Below are 8,783 nucleotides of genomic sequence, written 5' to 3'. Positions count from 1 at the left end.
AAAAAAAAAAAAAAAAAAAAAAAAAGAAACACTCATCATAGACTTTGTTCTCTGGTGAAGTCTCATGAAGTGTGTTTTGAATAAACATAGCAAGCTTAGAAAGGAAAAGAAAAATAAGATTCAAGTATTCAAGGGGCACCAGGATGTGAAATAGAGTTGAATCCTATGGTTTAGGAGATAGCAGATTAAGGGAGTGAGACCTTGGAGAAAGATTCTACCCAGCTAAGTTTAGATCCAAGCATGGTAGTACACACCTTTAATCCTAGGAGATAAAGCCAAGCAGATCTCTGAGTCTGGGACAGAGCTAGTTCTAGGTTAAGAAAAACTTAAATCCAGGTTTGGCGGATGACACCTTTAATCCCAGTGTTTAGGAGACAAGCATGCAGATCTCTGAGTTCAAAACTATAGAGCAAGTTCCAGGACAGCCAGGCTTAGCCAGCGAGGAAGTTAGAAAGAATAAAGCTGTTGCTAATGTATTAGAAGAAGGGGGTGGGGCATTTTCCAGCCTCAGCAAGCAGCAGAACTCAGCAGCTTTGGCCATGTGGTTCTGGCTTTAGTGTCCAGAATAGAGGGAGCTACTGGGACAATTCATGCTGGTTAGCTGGAGGTAAGAAATTAGTGTTTACTAAGAAGAGACCAGCACCACTGAGGTGAAATATTCTGGAAAGTATTTTCTGAGAGCACAACGAAGCTGTGTTCCAGAAATAGCCAAGGTTGTGTAAGAGTCACCCAGGTCATACTGGTTTTCAAGGCATGAAGGGGTCATGAAGAACAACTGAGGCTTGGCACTATGATAGGCCATAGAGAACACCTGTGAAGGTGCAGCCTCAGTTTCAGTTGATGACCCAGGGCTGAAGGGGTCATGCAAAGGAATTGAGGCTTGGCACCATGAAGAGAACCTATGAGAGGCTTTTGGTAAAACCTAGTTGCAGCAGGAAATCCCAGTTTATTAGAGATGATCAGTACCATGTGATGATCACTAAGAACAGCAGCAGCAGTGGAGTGGATCAACCTGAGCTTAAAGTGCAATAGAGGACAGAGCTGAAGATTTGACCAAGGCCTTTGGAGGAGTCTAGAAGATCACATGTGGAACACAGATATTGAAACAAGAACTGTAACATTGAAGTTGCCTTGGAGACCCCAAGATTTTCAAGATACCAGAGCCATAGACTATCTGCTGAGGAAAGCTGCTAACAGGGAGGGGAACCAGCCTAGGAGAAAGAAGTTTGTTGCAGTCAACAAAGATGAAAAAGGAGTGGAAGATCTGAAGACAGCTTTGACATCAGACATGGAGATGCAGAGTTTGGAGTTTGTCCCTCTGGTTTCCTGTCTTGATTTGGAGATTACAGTTAAGTGATTGGATGCATCTCAGAAGAGACTTTGGACTTTGGACTTTTAACATTGTTGACACGCTATACACTATGGGGTCTTTGGAAGTTAGATTAAATGTACATTTTTATTATGCTATGGCTAGTTATGGCCCCTATAGGCTCATGTGTTTGAACAAGCCTATGGAGGTCAGGGAGTAGAATATGATGGTTTGTATATACTTGGCCCAGGGTGTGTCACTGTTAGGAGGTGTGACCTTGTTTGAGGAAGTGTGGCTCTGTGGGTGTGTGCTTATGACACTCACCCTAGCTGCCTGTAAGCCAGTATTCTGCTAGCAACCTTTGGATGAAGATGTAGAACACTCAGTTACTCCTGCATCATGCCTGCCTGGATGCTGCTATGTTCCTGCCTTGATGATAATTGACTGAACCTCCAAACATGTAAGCCAGCCCCAATTAAATGTTGTCCTTATAAGAGTAGCCTTGATCATGGTGTCTATCCACAGCAGTAAAACCCTAACTAAGACAGCAACCAAGGAACAAAATACCCATTCAACAAAGACAAATACAGATATTGGCACCTAGACCTATAATTACTCAAAACCTAGATGCCTAGACACCATCATATGAACAGAAACAAACCAGGCCAACAAGTCTTCACTAGAAACCAGCTGTCATACTATAGCAAGGCATGAAAATTCAAACTTAGTTGAAGCACAATAAAATAACCTTAAAACCTATTTTATGAGGATGATAACAGTTCTTAAAGATGGAATGAAAAAAATCAATTAAGGAATGTAATGGGAGTTCTGACGTTAACGTACTGTTACCCAATTGGTTCTTGATTTGTCAGTTAAAAAGCCCTGCCCTGTTGGGCAAAAGAAATAGATGGGAATTCTGGGTTCCTGGAGAAAAGAGGACAGACTCAAGGAAGGGAGGAGAGTTCACCATACCTGGGAGAGAGGAGAATCAAGCAGAGATGTGAGATCTCGGGAGGAGCAGGGCCTGTGGCCACTCCTACAGGTGGTTGCTCAAGGGTGTTTATCAGGGAATAGATGTATTTTAGCAAGTAAAGGTTTGGGCAGGTGGGAGGTGCAGAGCTAAGAGTATTGATAAGGGCATGTTTTTCCAGGGGGAAGATCATAGTGCCCAGCAGTTATGTCAGAAGGCAAGCTGAAAATGAACATCCTGTGTGTGTGTGTGTGTGTGTGTGTGTGTGTGTGTGTGTGTGTGCATATGTGTGTCTTTTATCCATGAATTCAAGAAAATCTGGGTTGCAGCTGGTAGTACAGCCATTCCCTGAGCTTAGGTGGGGTAGCAAAAAACTACAAGCAACAAAAGAAAGCAAATAATACCAAGAGAAAACAGAGTTGAAGGAAAAGTATAAAACTGTTTCAGATATGAAAATGGAAAGAGAAGCAATAAAGAGGACACAAATTAAGATAATGTTGGAAATGCAAAATCTAGATAAGTGAACAGGAACTACAAATGCAAGCATCATCAACAGAATACAAGAGATGGAAGAGAGAATCTCAAGTGCCAAAGACACAATAGAAGGAATAGATATACTAGAAAAAGGTAGTGGTGGCACACACCTTTAATCCCAGCACTTGGGAGGCAGAGACAGGTGGATTTCTGAGTTTGAGGCCAGCCTGGTCTACAGAGTGAGTTCCAGGTCAGCTAGGGCTACACAGAGAAGCCTTGTCTCGAAAAACCAAGAAAAAAAATGGTAAATCTAAAAATTGTCTGATACAAAACATCCAGGAAATCTGGAATACTATGAAACAACCAAACATAAAAATAACAGGAATAGAAGGGGAAAAAAATCTAAGCTCAAAGGCCTAGAACATATTTTCAACAAGGTCATAGAAAAAAATTTTCTTTGCCTAAGGAAGGAGGTGCCTATAACAGTACAAAAAAAAAAAATAACAATACTAAATATGTTGGACCAAAAAGAAAGTCTCTTCACCACATAATTATCAAGGCAATAAATATGCAGAACAACAGAATATTAAAAGCTGAAAGAAAACAAGAATAAGTAACATATAGAAGTAGACCTATTAGAATTTCACCTGATTTCTCAACGTAGATTCTGAAGTCCAGAGAGGCTTGGATAGCTGTCCTGCAGACTGTAAGTTGTCAGCCCAGACTACTATGCCCAGTAAAATCTTCAATCACCACATATGGAGAAAATAAAATGTTCCATGACAAAGTCAAAATCAAGCAATATCTATCTATAAATCCAACCCTACAGAAGATACTAGACCTAAAATTCTCATACAAGGAGGATAACTTCAGTAACAATAGCATATGAAATAAAGAATCTCATATAGCCAACACCAAAAGAAAAGCATCGCACACCACCACCACCACCCAAATAACAGGAATGAAAAATCATTGGTCATTAATATATCTCAATATTAATGGGTTCAATTTCCCAATAAAGAGATGCAGACTAACTGAATGGATGGGAAATAGGATCTATCCTTCTGGGTCATAAGAGAAATATGCTTTAAAATAAGATACTTACCTGATAGATATCACCTTAGAGTAAAGGGTTGGAAAAAGATTTTCCAAGCAAATGGATCTTTAAAAAGAGCTGGTAAAACCAATCTCATATCTAACAAAATAGATTTCAAACCAAAGAGAAAGGGGGAAGAAGGACACTTCATACCCATCAAAGGAAAAATCCACCAAGATGGCCTTTTTGTTTTTTTAAATTTATTGCATTATGATGAGAAAAGTTACATGACTTCAATTTTTCTGAATTTGTTAACATTTAAAAACATATTTTAAGTAAATAGAATTAAATCACACTCTTGTTTTCCTTTTGTACCCCAACTCCTCCCAGAGACCCCCCATCAATACCTACAATATCTTTTTTGTTATATTCCTTAAAAATTATAAAATATTATAACAATAAAAATAAGTATTATAAAAGTTGTTTGATATAAAACAACAATCAACTTAACAGTCTTATGAAGACGATCGTCTACAGCAATAGTGAAAATACATTTTCTCAATATTAATCTTAAATAACTCCAAACATATTAACTGTATGTATATTTCAAAATAATACATCACTACTAGTATTTTCTTAAATGAACATAAATATATAAAGTCTTTTTGTTTGTTTTGTATTTAGTAGAGTTTAAAATTTTGGCTCTTACTGTGGTACAAGCCCAAAATAAGAACAAATTTTAGACATTGGATTTCATTGTAATAAGGCTGTACTTCAATGATCCTCATATCACCAAAGGATTTTACCTCCATCGTAGCTAAGCTGAGAGTTGATAGTTCTGCTGCACCAAGAAATGAATTGTAGGCACGATTTTTGGATACAGACTTCCTGCTATGGTCAAAGCTATTTGACTTGAGTGAGTGACTATTCTCAGCCCACAGAGAACAGGTTACATTCATTTAAGAAATGGTGTATGTCTTAAGATGGTCTATCCAGAAAGTCATTCAACAACTGTTTCAATGAACAATGGTTCTGCTTGGAGGGTGGCACAGGCATAGGTGAGGGTAAGAATTTGGTTCATTAGCTGTGATAATTTGGAAAAGCCTTCATCTCAGAGAAAGAGTAACTTTATAAAGTCCTCTTCTTCAAACTTGATACAAGAGTTACAAACATCAAGCAAAGCATTCAGTCTCACTCTTTGTTGTTCTCTTACAAGCAACCTCCCTAGTTAATCATCTATTTTTCTTTTGGGTATATAAATACTTTTGAAATATATAAGCTGTTCTAAAAAAACCATAGTATAGTGTAAAAACATGAAATAAACAATACTACTAATAGAAAAGCTGAGATAGGAGAAGCAAGATTTTAAGACCCTTATGTTGTACACAGCCAGACACTGTCACAAACAAACAAGCTGAAAGTATATATAGATTGTACAATATTGTACCTATTTCTCCAATTACCAAATTATAGAGGCCATTGGATGACAATCAACACATTTCTAATTCCTCATATTTTTGGATTTCAATCAATTAGGATATGTTTGTAATATTAATTTTCATATTAAGATATTAAGAAAAAGTAATTGTTACTTCCTGTTGTTTTTTTTGTAAGAGGTAGAATTAGGTTTGTGTGGATTTGTTGAAAGATTACTTTCTTGCTTCTTCTAGGGTGTAGTTTTACTCCTTATGTTGATGTTTTCTATTGATTATCCTTTGTAGAGTTGGATTTGTGGAAAGATATTGTGTAAATTTTGTTTTTTCATGGAATATCTTGTTTTCTCCATCTATGGTAATTGAGAGTTTTGCTGGGTATAGTATCATGGGCTAGCATTTGTGTTCTTGTAGGGTCTGTATGACATCTACCCAGGATCTTCTAGCTTTCATAGTCTCTGGTGAGAAGTCTGATGTAATTCTGATAGGCCTGCCTTTATATGTTACTTGACTTTTTCCCTTACTGCTTTTAAAATTCTTTCTTTGTTTAGTGCATTTTGTGTTTTTATTATTATGTGACAGGAGGAATTTCTTTTCTGGTCCAGTCTATTTGGAGTTCTGTAGGCTTCTTGTATGTTCATGGACATAAGAAATTTTTGTGTTTCCTCTTGAAGGGCTTCTAGCTGTTTACCTGTGTTCTCCTATATTTCTTTAAGTCTTTCTTAAAGTCCTGTATCATCACCATGAGAAGTGATTTTATATCTGAACCTTGCTTTTCCGGTGTAATGATGTGTTCAGGACTTGCTATGGTGGGAGAATGGGGTTCAGATGATGCCAAATGACCTTGATTTTTGTTGTTTATTTTCTTATGCTTGCACCCAGCCATCTGGTTATCTCTAGTGCTACCTGCCCTTGCTAAATCTGACTGGAGACTGTTCTTCCTGTGATCCTGGTTGTGTCAGAACTCCTCAGAAATATGCTTTCTCTGTGATCCTGTGATTCTGGGATCCTGTGACCCTGGGCTTGTTAGAGCACCTGGGAGTGGGGCTTCCTCTGTGTGTTGTGGGACTGGCTGAGGAGCTTGGCCCAAGGTCTGTTCAGGACACCAGCCCAGAGAGACCGGAAGGAACCTGAGCCATTGGGCTGGCAGAGTTCCTGTGTTCCTAGTATCACTGGTCCCAGTTACTCCTGGTGTTGGGACAGATGTTGGTTTCTCTTCACTTCTGATCCTGGGCGTGTCAGACTGCCTGAGAGTGGAGCTTCCTCTGGGTGTTGTGGGACTGGCTATGGAGCTTGAGCCCCAGATCTGCTCAGGATACCCCATGATGATATTTTAATTCTTAAAATCTATGCTTGAAATTCAAGGCTGTCAAAATTTGGAAAAGTAAAATTGCTAAAACTTACATCACGCATAAACTCTCCTACATTGAGAGTGAACAATTTCAATACCCTGTTCTCACCAATGGACTGATCATCTAGACAAAACTTAATTAGAGAAATGCTGGAGCTAAGAAATTTTATGAACCAAATGGACCTAATAGATATCCACTGAGCATTTTACCCAAACACAGAAGAATATACGTTTTTTTTCTCTGCACCTCACAGAACATTCTTTAAAATTGACCATATACTCAATCACAACATGGATCTCACCAGATACAGACAAACTGAAATAACCCCCTCTATCCTATCAGACCACCACAGAATAAAACAGAATTTCAGCAACAACAGAAAACCTACAAACCCCTAGAAACTGATCAGCTTTCTACTGACTGAAAAATAAGTTAAAGCAAAATAAAAAAGGAAATTAAATACGTCCTAGAATTCAATGAAAAAAAATGCACTACATAACCCAAACTTATGGGACACAGTGAGAGTAGTGCTAAGAAGAATGTTTACAGCAATAAGTGCTTTTATAAATAAATTAGAGAGATTTCATAGTACCAACTTAACAATACAACCCAAAGGTCAAGAACAAAAAGAAGACAGCATATCCAAGAGGAAGAGATGGCAGGAAGTAAGCAAACTGATGGCTGAAATCAATAAACATAAACAAGGAGAATAATACAAGAATCAGTGAAAGAATGAGTTGGTTTAATTTTTGAGAAAATCAGCAAGATAAGCAAACCCATATTCAAACAAATAGTTGGAGAGAGAAATCCAATTTACTCAAAAGAGAAATGAAATGGAGGACATAACAAAAAACACTGAGGAAATCTAAAACTTTTTTAGGTCATACTTTATAAAACTATAGTCCACAAAATTGGAAAACCTTAATGAAATGGATAATTTTCTAGACACATACCACTGACCAAAGTTAAATCAAGATCAGATAAACAATTTAAACAGACCTATAACCCCTAAGGAGATAGAAGAAGTTATTAAACATCTCACAAACAAACAAACAGCTCAGGGCCAGGCAGTTTTAGCATAGAATTCAACCAGAACTTCAAAGAAGAACTAATATCTATACTCCTGAAATTTATTCCACAAAATAGAAACAGAAGGGCCATTTATTTCATGAGGCCACAGTCACCCTGTTATACAAATCACACAAAGATTCAAAAAAGGAAGAATTGGAGACTGATTTCCCTAATGAACATTGATGCAAAAATAGTCAATAAAATACTCACAAACCAAATTCTAGAACACATAAAAAACATCATTCACCATAGGAAAATCTACCATTATAATCTACCATATAAAAAATTATCCTCATCTCTTATTAGATGTGAAAAAAAGCCTTTGGAAGTAATTCTGACACCTCTTCATGAGAAAGTTTTGGATAGATCAGTCAAAGCAATTCCACTAAAACCAGGAACAACACAAGGTTAACCACTCTGCCCATATTTATTTGGTAAAGTACTTGTACCAAAGTATTAACTGAAGCAATAAGACAACTAAATTCTATCAAGGGGAAACAAATTGGAAAAGAAGCCTGAGTACTTTTATTTGCAGAGGATATGAGAGTATACATAAGCAATCCCAGAAATTCTACCAGAGAACTCCTAGAGTTGATAAACACTTTCAATGAAATGGCTGGATACAAGACCTAAAATAAATTACCGAACAAGTCACCGAAGAAAGAGACTGAAGGAGATATCAGATGATGAAAGGATCTGCCATAATTATGGGTTAATAGGATTAACATAGAAAAATGGCTGTCATACCAGTCAGAAATTCACAATGAAAAAGAGAGCATCTTCAACAAATGCTCCTGAGCTACCTAGATGTCTGTATGTAGAAGAATGTAAATCGATCCATATATATCACCCTACACAAAATTTATGTCCCGGTGGATCAAAGATTTCAACATAAAACAACATACATTGAACCTGACAGAAGAGAAAAAATGACGTTATTAAATTCACAGGCAAAGGGTTGGAACTAGAAAAGATCATCCTGAGTGAGATAATCCAGACTCAGAAGGCCAAAGATAATTACTCACTTATAGGTTGATATTAGCTACAATCCACAGACCCAGAGAGGCTAAATACTAAGGATGGCTCATGAATCTCCCTGGGAGGTAAAGACAGAAGAAATTTTGTGAACAGACTGGGA

The sequence above is a fragment of the Mastomys coucha genome, unplaced genomic scaffold, assembly GCF_008632895.1.
Source record: "Mastomys coucha isolate ucsf_1 unplaced genomic scaffold, UCSF_Mcou_1 pScaffold23, whole genome shotgun sequence".
NCBI classification, from domain to species: domain Eukaryota; kingdom Metazoa; phylum Chordata; class Mammalia; order Rodentia; family Muridae; genus Mastomys; species Mastomys coucha.
The sequence above is the reverse complement of the archived record's forward strand: the minus strand, read 5'-3'. Positions refer to the sequence as shown.